Source organism: Bubalus bubalis, chromosome 16, assembly GCF_019923935.1.
Source record: "Bubalus bubalis isolate 160015118507 breed Murrah chromosome 16, NDDB_SH_1, whole genome shotgun sequence".
Classification (NCBI taxonomy): domain Eukaryota; kingdom Metazoa; phylum Chordata; class Mammalia; order Artiodactyla; family Bovidae; genus Bubalus; species Bubalus bubalis.
The window spans coordinates 34948323-34958635 of record NC_059172.1 but is presented as its reverse complement, the minus strand read 5'-3'; the positions used below and the strand labels follow the sequence as shown (position 1 = coordinate 34958635).

General features: G+C 34.9%; 1 pseudogene; it reads left to right on the top strand.

Annotated features, from left to right (window-relative positions):
• The first annotated feature begins 235 nt into the window (after positions 1 to 235).
• Positions 236 to 1547, top strand: LOC102407327 (annotated as a pseudogene).
• Positions 1548 to 10313: the final 8766 nt, after the last annotated feature.

Below are 10313 nucleotides of genomic sequence, written 5' to 3'. Positions count from 1 at the left end.
GTATGCTAAATCTAAGGGGGAACAAGTTTGTAGCTAACTGTTGGTGGCTACTTGTTTAAGTTTCTCTTGATACCTACTTATATGCATGGGTCCTGATACTATTTGTATTTACATATTATGAAATATTATCTTCATACTGTGAATTACAGGAAAATAGCTGCAGTCCCAAGATTTGTACCAAGCAGTTGACTAAAGCATGTACATTTGAACTAATCTATTTCTTCCATTGCAGGAAGGTCTTTGCAAGATCCACACTGTGATTCCTTTATACTCCTGCAATGTCTATCTTTAACATTTCTGAAGGGGAAATCTCTGCCTTCTTCCTGATTGGGATCCCCAGGATGGAGCATGTGCACATTTGGGTCTCTGTCCCCATCTGCCTTATATACCTTGTTGCTATCCTGGGGAACTGCACCGTCTTCTTTCTCATAAAAACAGAGACCTTTCTGCATGAGCCCATGTATTATGTCCTCTCCTTGTTGGCCTTCTCTGATTTAGGATTATCCATCTCCTCTCCTCCTACCATGCTGATAATCTTCTTGTTCAATGCCACTGGAATTTCCCCTGATGCCTGTTTTGCCCAAGAGTTTTTCATTCATGGATTCTCAGCTATGGAGTCATCAGTTCTTTTTATCATGTCCATAGATCACCTTATGGCCATCCACAACCCTCTGAGACACTTCTGAATTCTGACCAGTGCCAGAGTCATTAAAGTTGGCCTTGTATTCACAGCATTATGATTTTGTTTGTCCTTGTTTTCCCCTTTATTGTAAAGAGGCTGAAATTCATTAGAAAAGCCTTCTATCCCACACCTACTGTGTCCACCAGGGTGTTATGAAGCTGACCTGTACTGACAACAGGGTCAATATCACCTCACATTGTTTATGGCTCTTACTTCTTTATTATATTTGTTGTGCAGTTCTGCATCTTACTTGCTAATCCTAAAACTTGTTCTGAGCATCACCTCACACAAAGGCAGTCTCAAGGTCCTCAACACTTGCATCTCCCACATCTGGGCTGTGCTCGTCTTCTAGGTGCCTACTGTCACCTTGGCTGCCCTTCACCACTTTGCCAAAAATGCTTCTCCAGTTATTAGTGTCACCATAGCTGATATCTTCCTTCTGGTTCCCCCTCTAATGAATCCCATCGTGTACTCTGTGAAAAGTCAGCAGATTAGAAATCGAATCCTGGTGAAATTATGCGAGAAACGAAGTTGATGGGCAATTACAGCTGCAGTGGAAGCTCCCTTACTTGGCAATTCCTGAGCAACTGTCGAAATCTGAAGATGGTGATGAAAGAATAGAAACTGAATACAAGGATGCACGGTACATACTTGGTGGACCCATCAAATATCACGTTGTTTATTTATGTAAGCATTAACAACAATCTAGATTAGATGTTTTAGGAGTTAGGCTTGGAATTATAATCTTTTTATAACTAAGTTTTTCACCTCTTCTCTGGTTTTTATCTCTACAGGCAGCCAGCTGTATATCAACCTTAACCACAGCAATATAGTCTCAATTAAGACTAAATAGATTTTGGGAGTTTGGGACCAGCAAATGCAAACATATCATGCACAGAATGGATAAACAAGGACCTACTGTATAACACAGGAACTTTATTCAATATCCTGTCATAAACCATAATGGAAAAGAATATGAAAAAGAGTATAAATATATGTATTACTGAATCACTTTCATGTACAGCAGAAATCAACACATTACAAATCAACTATACATCAATAAAATAAATTTAAAAAAAGAAAAATAAATAAATAGATTTTCAAAGTATTATTCTAAACAAAAAGAGAAAAACAGTAAAATAACATGTTCCTTTGCAGAATATAAAAGAAGCCAATTATGGCTCTAATGAACTCAGGCATGGTTAGCAGTATCTGAAGTGTGCTATGAGATTAACCATACATATGCCCACACAAACAAAGCATCTCTTACTTGTATGTGTATGCATGTTAGTCATTAGCAATTCAAATAAACTATTAAAAATTCCCCTCTCCTAAAGTACTATGAAATGTGTTTGGAGATAAAAGGCTCATATACATAATATAATTTAAATGAAATGCAAAAAATAATAGATAAGCAAATATTCATTTATATTTTCAATTGTTTGCAATAGATTTCATAAATTATCTCCTTTAAATGTACATTGAGTTATCTATTCTTTATCCAAGTATGTGCAATGCTATTTGCTATTTTTAAGCAGTATTATTTTTTAATTGTATCCTAAACCACCTAAATCAATGTGCAAGTGACTTAAGAAGCAGATTTTAATCTTTGTCTTTGTCAGTACCCAGCAAAGTACCCATTACATACCAGTTATTTGTTGGATTTAAAAACCTCAATATTTTAATCAGTTTCAAAGACATGAATAAAATACATAATTGTGAAGCCAAAGAATCAAGTAAACTATGTCTGAGAAATCCCATTAATGTAGAGCTCACTTGTTCTGCAAATCAATTTCTTGGGGCATAAAAGAAATTAAAAGCAAGTGAAAGTAGCACTTGGATATTATTTTAAAATGAAATAATACCATGTATATATAAGATCTAATCAGATCCTCACTGAAAGTTCCTAAATGAATTTAAATCTGCTTGTAATCAGAACTAATATCATTAATTCACACTCTGAAAAATAAAAAAAGCCTGCTTTAGTAAATGAGACATATACTCTATTGCAAGTGACAACAAATACAATATTATCTTAATAAAATTTTCTTAGGTAAGATATTACAATGGCTCACAGGTGTGAAATTTGTAGGAGCCTGGGGAGCCTTAGCATAACTAAGTGCAGCAAAAGGTCATCAGCATCATTAAACTCTTTCTCTTCCTCCTGTCTTCCTACTTTTATCAGTGTTCTGGATGGAGCTAACACACATGGTGTGCTAAGTAGACAAAAATTGGATTAATAGGCAGTAGGGACACTTTTTACTTCTTGTTTAACTGGGCTTTCCTGATAGCTCAGCTAGTAAAGAATCTGCCTGCAATGCAGGAGACCCTGGTTCGATTCTGGGTTGGGAAGATCCCCTGGAGAAGGGAAAGGCTACCCACTCCAGTATTCTGGCCTGGATAATTCCATGGACTGGATAGCCTATGGGGTCACAAAGAGTCAGATGCAACTGAATGACTTTCACTTCACTTAACAGAGGAAAGAGAACTTTCACTATCAGCTCCATTTAGAGATCTAGGGAAAATATTGAATGTAGCTTTGTTAATATCCTGAAGCAGAACTGATCACTATACCCATATAGTGAATATAAATTTAATGTGATTTGGAAAATTGGCCATGTACAAATCTCTACCCCACTATTTCAATCATTGTGATTTAGCATATAAAGTAAGTTTATATATAAGTAATATATAAAATGAAACAAGTGAGTGAGGCTCTCAGTCATGTCCAACTCAGACTGTATAGTCCATGGAATTCTCCAGGCCAGAATACTGGAGTGGGTAGCCTTTCCCTTCTCCAGGGGATCTTCCCATCCCAGGGATTGAACCCAGGTCTCCCATATTGCAGGCAGATTCTTTACCAGCTGAGCCACCAGGGTTAGGGCTCAGAGGTTAAAGCATCTGCCTGCAATGCAGGAGACCTGGGTTCGATCCCTGGTTTGGAAAGATCCCCTGGAGAAGGAAATGGTAACCCACTTCAGTATTCTGGCCTGGAGAACCCCATGGATGGAGAAGCCTGGTAGGCTACAGTCCATGGGGTCACAAAGAGTCAGACACAACTGAGCGACTTCACCTTCACCTTCAATATATAAAATAAGGAAATTCTATTTCCAGAAAAGTTGGTGAAATGTTGGATAGGAATAAACCAGACAAAAATAAATAAATTAAAATAGACCAAGGAAACCCAATAATTGTCTACTAAAACTGCCAAATATGGCAGACTGACACCAGGGAGTAATAATGTCAAGACCATTACTTAAGGAAAATGATTAGTAAAAGATACATAAGAAATTAACTCATGCAGTAGGCTGTAGGGATTTTATTTTAGATCTTAGAAAATACAGCCATCATTAAACGACTGATTACAAACCAATGTATTAGTAATAATTTCTGAATCATTATGGAAAAATAAAGTCATTTTCAGAAGGCTATGCTTAAGGTATAGAGACAGGCGCCCAGGTATATGTCATCTTAACTCATGGCACATATACAGGAGCTACTGAAAGCCCTCTTCTCCATCTTGGCAAGGCACAAGAATCACATGAGAAGCTTTTAAAAGCCTGGATCATAGTATAACATCACAGGCCAATTAAAGCAGAATGCAAAATTGTTTTTAAGCAGTTCTCCTGTTGATGAATATTAAAGTTATATCCAAATTGTGGCTATAAAGTTTTAATAAAGATCCTTAGAGATATGTGTACTTGAATGAACTAATTTCTTTAGAAATGGGGTTTTTACACCACTGAGTTGGGTATTTATTTAGCTACAGTAGATAATGCCAAAGTATTTGTCGTCAAATAATTTGTATCAAATTACACCGTCACCAGTAAAGTATTAGAGTGTCAGTTGTTTCGTATTTCTACCAAAATTTGTGATTCTCAATCCTTTTAATGTTAGTTATTCTAGTATGGATATCATAGTATCTCATTTAATATTAATTTGAATTTTTCTAAATGCAAATTGGAAGTGCCAGTTCAAGTACACTGCCTATTTTTAAGGCTCTTTTCCTTATTCATCTGTAGGAATTCTTTATATATTCTCATCAGATATATGTATGAGAGTATTTATCCCAGTGGAGGGTATGCCTTTTCAGTCTCATAAAAATGTCTTTCAGTAAATAGATCTTTCTTTTAATTAAATGCAAATGATCAATTATTTTTGCTTCAGGATTAATCTTTCGGTGTATTTGGTTTTATCAGGCTCATGAAAATATTATAATTTTTCTTCTATAATCTTTTTCTTTTGGTATTTAGTATTTAGGTCTATTATCTAACAAATTAATTTTTTATAAAGTTTAAATTAAGACTTTTTCTCACTGTTTGTCTATACTTTATTCGATTTCTTGAAATGAACCATACTTTCCCTTTTGAATTATGTCACTGTCATAAATCAAGTGATATTAAATGTATGTGTCAGTATCTGAAATGTTTTATTCCATTACTTTATCTAATTCTCATATTAATACCACACTGCTTAATAAATGCAGCTTAAGAGTTAGTCATGAAATGTAATGCTTAATCCATCCAACTTTTTTTTTCTTATTTTACATATCCTGGCTCTTTGCAGTCTTATATAGAATTTACAATCAACTTGTCAGTTTTCCCAATAAAATCTACTAGAATTGGATTAGAATTTTACTAAATCAACATGTCATTTTGGGAAGAACTGTCATCTTAACATCATAAAGTTTTCCAAAAAATAAGATATATCTATTATTTAGATCTTCTAGAAATTGTTTGCATTATTGTGGCTTTCAGTTTAAAATCTTGGAAGTATTTTATTACATTTATTTTTATATATTTGATGTTTTGAAGTCTATTGTACATGACTTTTTAAATTTTAATTTCAGATTTTTTTAATTATGCAGAATTTCAGTTTTGTATATGGTTTTTATATCAGGCCAGCTTTTCTAATTTCACTTATGTTTAATGTTTATATATGTTATGTTTACCATTTAACCATTTGCAAACACAGATATTTTTGTTTTACCTTTAAAACTGTTATACTTTCATTTCTTTTTTGGACATTTCATATAATTTTGGACAAAAATACTGAGAAGCATCTTTGACTTTTCCTTACATCAGTGGGTAAAAGTTCAATTTTTTTTTCATTAAAATAATGTTAGCTTTTGTATTTTTAAATTGTTTACATAATTTTTTGTATTTATTTATTGACTGTCCTGGGTCTTCACTACTGTGTGTTCTTTTCTCTAGTTGTGGCAAGCATGGGCTATCTCTAGTTGCAGTGTGTGGGGTTCTCATTGCAGTGGCTTCTCTTGTTGCTTAGCCCAGGCTCCAGGGGACATGGGCTTCAGTAGTTGTGATTCCTGTGCTCTAGATCACAGGTTCGATAGTTGTGGCATGCAGGCTTAGTTGTTCCGTGGCATGTGGGATCTTGTTGGACCAGGGATTGAACTTATGTCTCCTGCATTGGCAGGTGGATTCTTTATCACTGAACTACCTGGGAAGCCCAGATTTTCTATTTTTATATATGTCTTTTTCAAATTAAAGTACTACTCTTCTATTTCTAATTTACTCAGAGTTTTGTAATTAAAAATATTTTAATTTTATTTAATGAGATAATCATATGGTTTTTATCCCTTTTATCTATTAGAATAAGGCACATTCATAATTTCTTTGAAGTATAATTTATTGGGATAATCTGTATTTCACCATGACATATTATCTTTTTTATAGGTCACTATATACTATTTGCTGTTTGTGAAATGTATGGATCTATGTTCATAGCCATATTAGCCATTAATTACTTTTTCTTATAATTGTCTTGTTTAGATGTCACTCATGAAGCCAATTAGAAATTGGTCTATTTTCTGAAAGAGCAGGTACAATATTGATATTATTTCTTTCTTAAATGCATGCAGTGAATTCATATGAAACCTTCTTGACTTTAGGTTTTTTTTGAAACCTTTTTTTTTAAAAAAAAAGTATTAAAAATTTTTGACAGATATGAAACAATCCAGATTTTCTCTTTCTTGTTTGAGTTCTGGACACTAATGTTTTTCAAAGGTATTTTCATGTTACATGGCATCATGTTACATGATGCCATTTAAGTTAACTTATGTACAGTAAAAATAGTTGTTTATTATATTCATCATATTTATTTAACTTTATATCTGTAAGATCTGTATATTATGTTCCTATTTTCATTATTATTATGCACTTTTTTTTTCTCTCTTGATCAATTTTCCTAGGTTTTTAAATGGATTTTCTTTATTAAACTTTTCAAATTACCAAATTTCTGCTTTGTTGACTTTTTCTATTTTATGATAGATTTCCATTTCATTGACTTCTGATCTTACCTTCCTTTCTCCATTGGATTTAACATATCATTTTCTTATTATCTTCTTGAAATGGATGTTATATTTTTGTTTTCAACCTATTATTCTTTCCTAATAAATGAATTTCACCTGTATTTTACCATAGAGGTACTGCTTAAGCTGCATCCCATCTATTTGATACGTATATCTTTATTAACATTTAGTACATATGACCAAGAAAAACTTCAAATAGACTGTAATGTTTTGTTTTATCACAAGAAAATTACATCAAAGTTGTATCACAAAATATTTGATATACTGTATAATTTATATTTATTATAGTTATGTTTTAAATATACTTTATATACAAGTAAAACTTTGGAATAGTATGTAAATTAAACATGCAAAAATAGGTGTCAGTTTACAAAATAAAAATCCATATGAATAGACGTTACATTTACCAAAATCTGTGCTTTTACTCTATGACAGACATAGCTATTAATAAATGGAAACCATACTAAAGATAAAAAAAATAAAAATGGTATGTGTTACATGATGCCAGTTTAAAAAATGCAATCCCCTCATTCATTCAAGAAATACTTACAAGCTACCACAAGCCATTCAATGTGCTATTGACTGGACATATCAAAATAAAAAGGACAAACGCCCTAAAGTGCCCTATTGTACGTTAACTGCATCATCATGGGACAAATGGGATCAGTCTCCAAAGTTGGGCAATAAGTAAGTAAATGCATACAACCATCATCACAATTATTATACACACACACATACACACATATGCACATACTAATAACAAGGAATCAAGATTAATCCTTCTATCTCTTTTATAAGAAGGACCCAGAGAACATTCAGAGATAAAGAAAGAGTGGAAGTTAGAAAATTCTTGACTATCTAGCCAAGAGGATTTCTTCTGAGGGGATGTAAACAATAGGACATTGGTAAAATAAAATTATTATGACAAAATTCAGAAAACTTATTCCAGAAAATTATGGTAAAATTTTGTTGTGCTTCCTCTTTTTGGTCAATTCTATATTTGTGCTTATCCAAAAGCTATGTATTAATGGAAGCGAGTATAGATATAATATCAAGAGTATTACCTTAGGATCCTCTAACTACCATTTTGTTTCCTTGCAAAAGTACAACAAAGATAAGGACACATGTTCTGCATCAGTCCCCAAAATTAACTAGTATGCAACTAAAGATGCTGAAAATAGTACGGAATTTCAGACAACCATCCAATCCCTAACTCCTTAAATACTGACAATTCCAATTGCTTAATATAGGTTTTAGTTCAGTTCAGTCGTTCAGTCGTGTCTGACTCTTTGCGACCCCATGAATCACAGCACGCCAGGCCTCCCTGTCCATCACCAACTCCCGGAGCTCACTCAAACTCATGTCCATCGAGTCGGTGATGCCATCCAGCCATCTCATTCTCTGTCGGCCCCTTCTCCTCCTGCCCCCAATCCCTCCCAGTATCAAGGTCTTTTCCAATGAGTCAGCTCTTCACATCAGGTGGCCCAAGTATTGGAGTTTCAGCTTTAGCATCAGTCCTTTCAATGAACACCCAGGACTGATCTCCTTTAGGATGGACTGGTTGGATCTCCTTGCAGTCCAAGGGACTCTCAAGAGTCTTCTCCAACACTACAGTTCAAAAGCATCAATTCTTCAGCACTCATTTTTCTTCACAGTCCAACTCTCATATCCATACATGATCACTGGAAAAACCATAGCCTTGACTAGACGGACCTTTGTTGGCAAAATAATGTCTCTGCTTTTTAATATGCTATCTAGGTTGGTCATAACTTTCCTTCCAAGGGGTAAGCATCTTTTAATTTCATGGCTGCAATCACCATCTGCAGTGATTTTGGAGCCCCCCAAAATAAAGTCTGACACTGTTTCCACTGTTTCCCCATCTATTTCCCATAAAGTGATGGGACCAGATGCCATTATCTTCGTTTTCTGAATGTTCAGCTTTAAGCCAACTTTTTTACTCCCCACTTTCACTTTCATCAAAGGCTTTTTAGTTCCTCTTCACTTTCTGCCGTATGGATGGTGTCATCTGCATATCTGAGGTTATTGATATTTCTCCCAGCAATCTTGGTTCAAGCTTGTGCTTCTTCCAGCCCAGTTTAGTTATCAGGAATCAGACCTCAGCTCTTACCTTACCTCTAATGTGCAACCCTGATATGACCTTGAACAGATTATGTGAACTCCTTGAGAAACATTTTCTTGATCAATAAAATGAAGATAATAATTATAGATACCATTGTTCAAAAGAGTCAAGGATTCAAAATCATTATCCAGCAATGAATGAAAATAAATGGAACAATTTAGATTCTTAATTTAAATTTTGGCTAATACTATGTGTAAAATGTGAGAGAGAAGAGTTTAAAGGGCTCAGATTTTGAACTTTTAACATATTAAGTATAAAGGATTAACATGCCCTACATAAAGGACAGATTTGGAAAGGCAGAAGATTACACCTAATGTTAAACAAGTTGATTTTAAGGGTATTTAGTTAACAGTGTTCAGGAACATTTAGAAGGATGGATCTAGGGTTCAAAAGTAAAGGCTAGGCTAAAATACATGTCATAGGATCTTTGTCTTACATCACTTCCCTGAATGCCAATGTTCAACTCATAGCATCTCTGCTTTGGCATTGTCCATGGCAGAGAAGCAGTATCTGAGTCAAACACTCAACAGAAATATCAGGAGACTTTATTTAAGATATACCATGTCTCTATCATGCTCGGTTATTAAGAACCTCTCTCCAACTGAAATAAACCCTAGCTCAAAGTCTAGATGGAGAAGGCAATGGCAACCCACTCCAGTACTCTGGCCTGGAAAATCCCATGGATGCAGGAGCCTGGTAGGCTGCAGGCCATGGGGTCGCTAAGAGTCAGACACGACTGAGCGACTTCACTTTCACTTTTCACTTTCATACATTGGAGAAGGAAATGGCAACCCACTCCAGTGTTCTTGCCTAGAGAATCCCAGGGACGGGGGATCCTGGTGGGCTGCCATCTATGGGGTCACACAGAGTCGGACATGACTGAAGCAACTTAGCAGCAGCAGCAGCAGCAAAATCTAGATCCTCATTTACTTCCTTTACTGTTAACCATCTCTGTGGACTTACTATGTCTGCACATGTTTATTTTTAGTCTCAGAATAGATCCAGCTTAGCTGAAATCCCAAGAGAACTCAGTGCCCCTAGAGGAGGTGTCTTGGAAAGAAGAGGCAAACCCTCATATATAAGAAGGAGACTTTGGTAAGAGACAAATGGCTTCTGGGATTTTATGCTAGAATCCTTCAGCTGCTCTCAAAAGTCCTCTG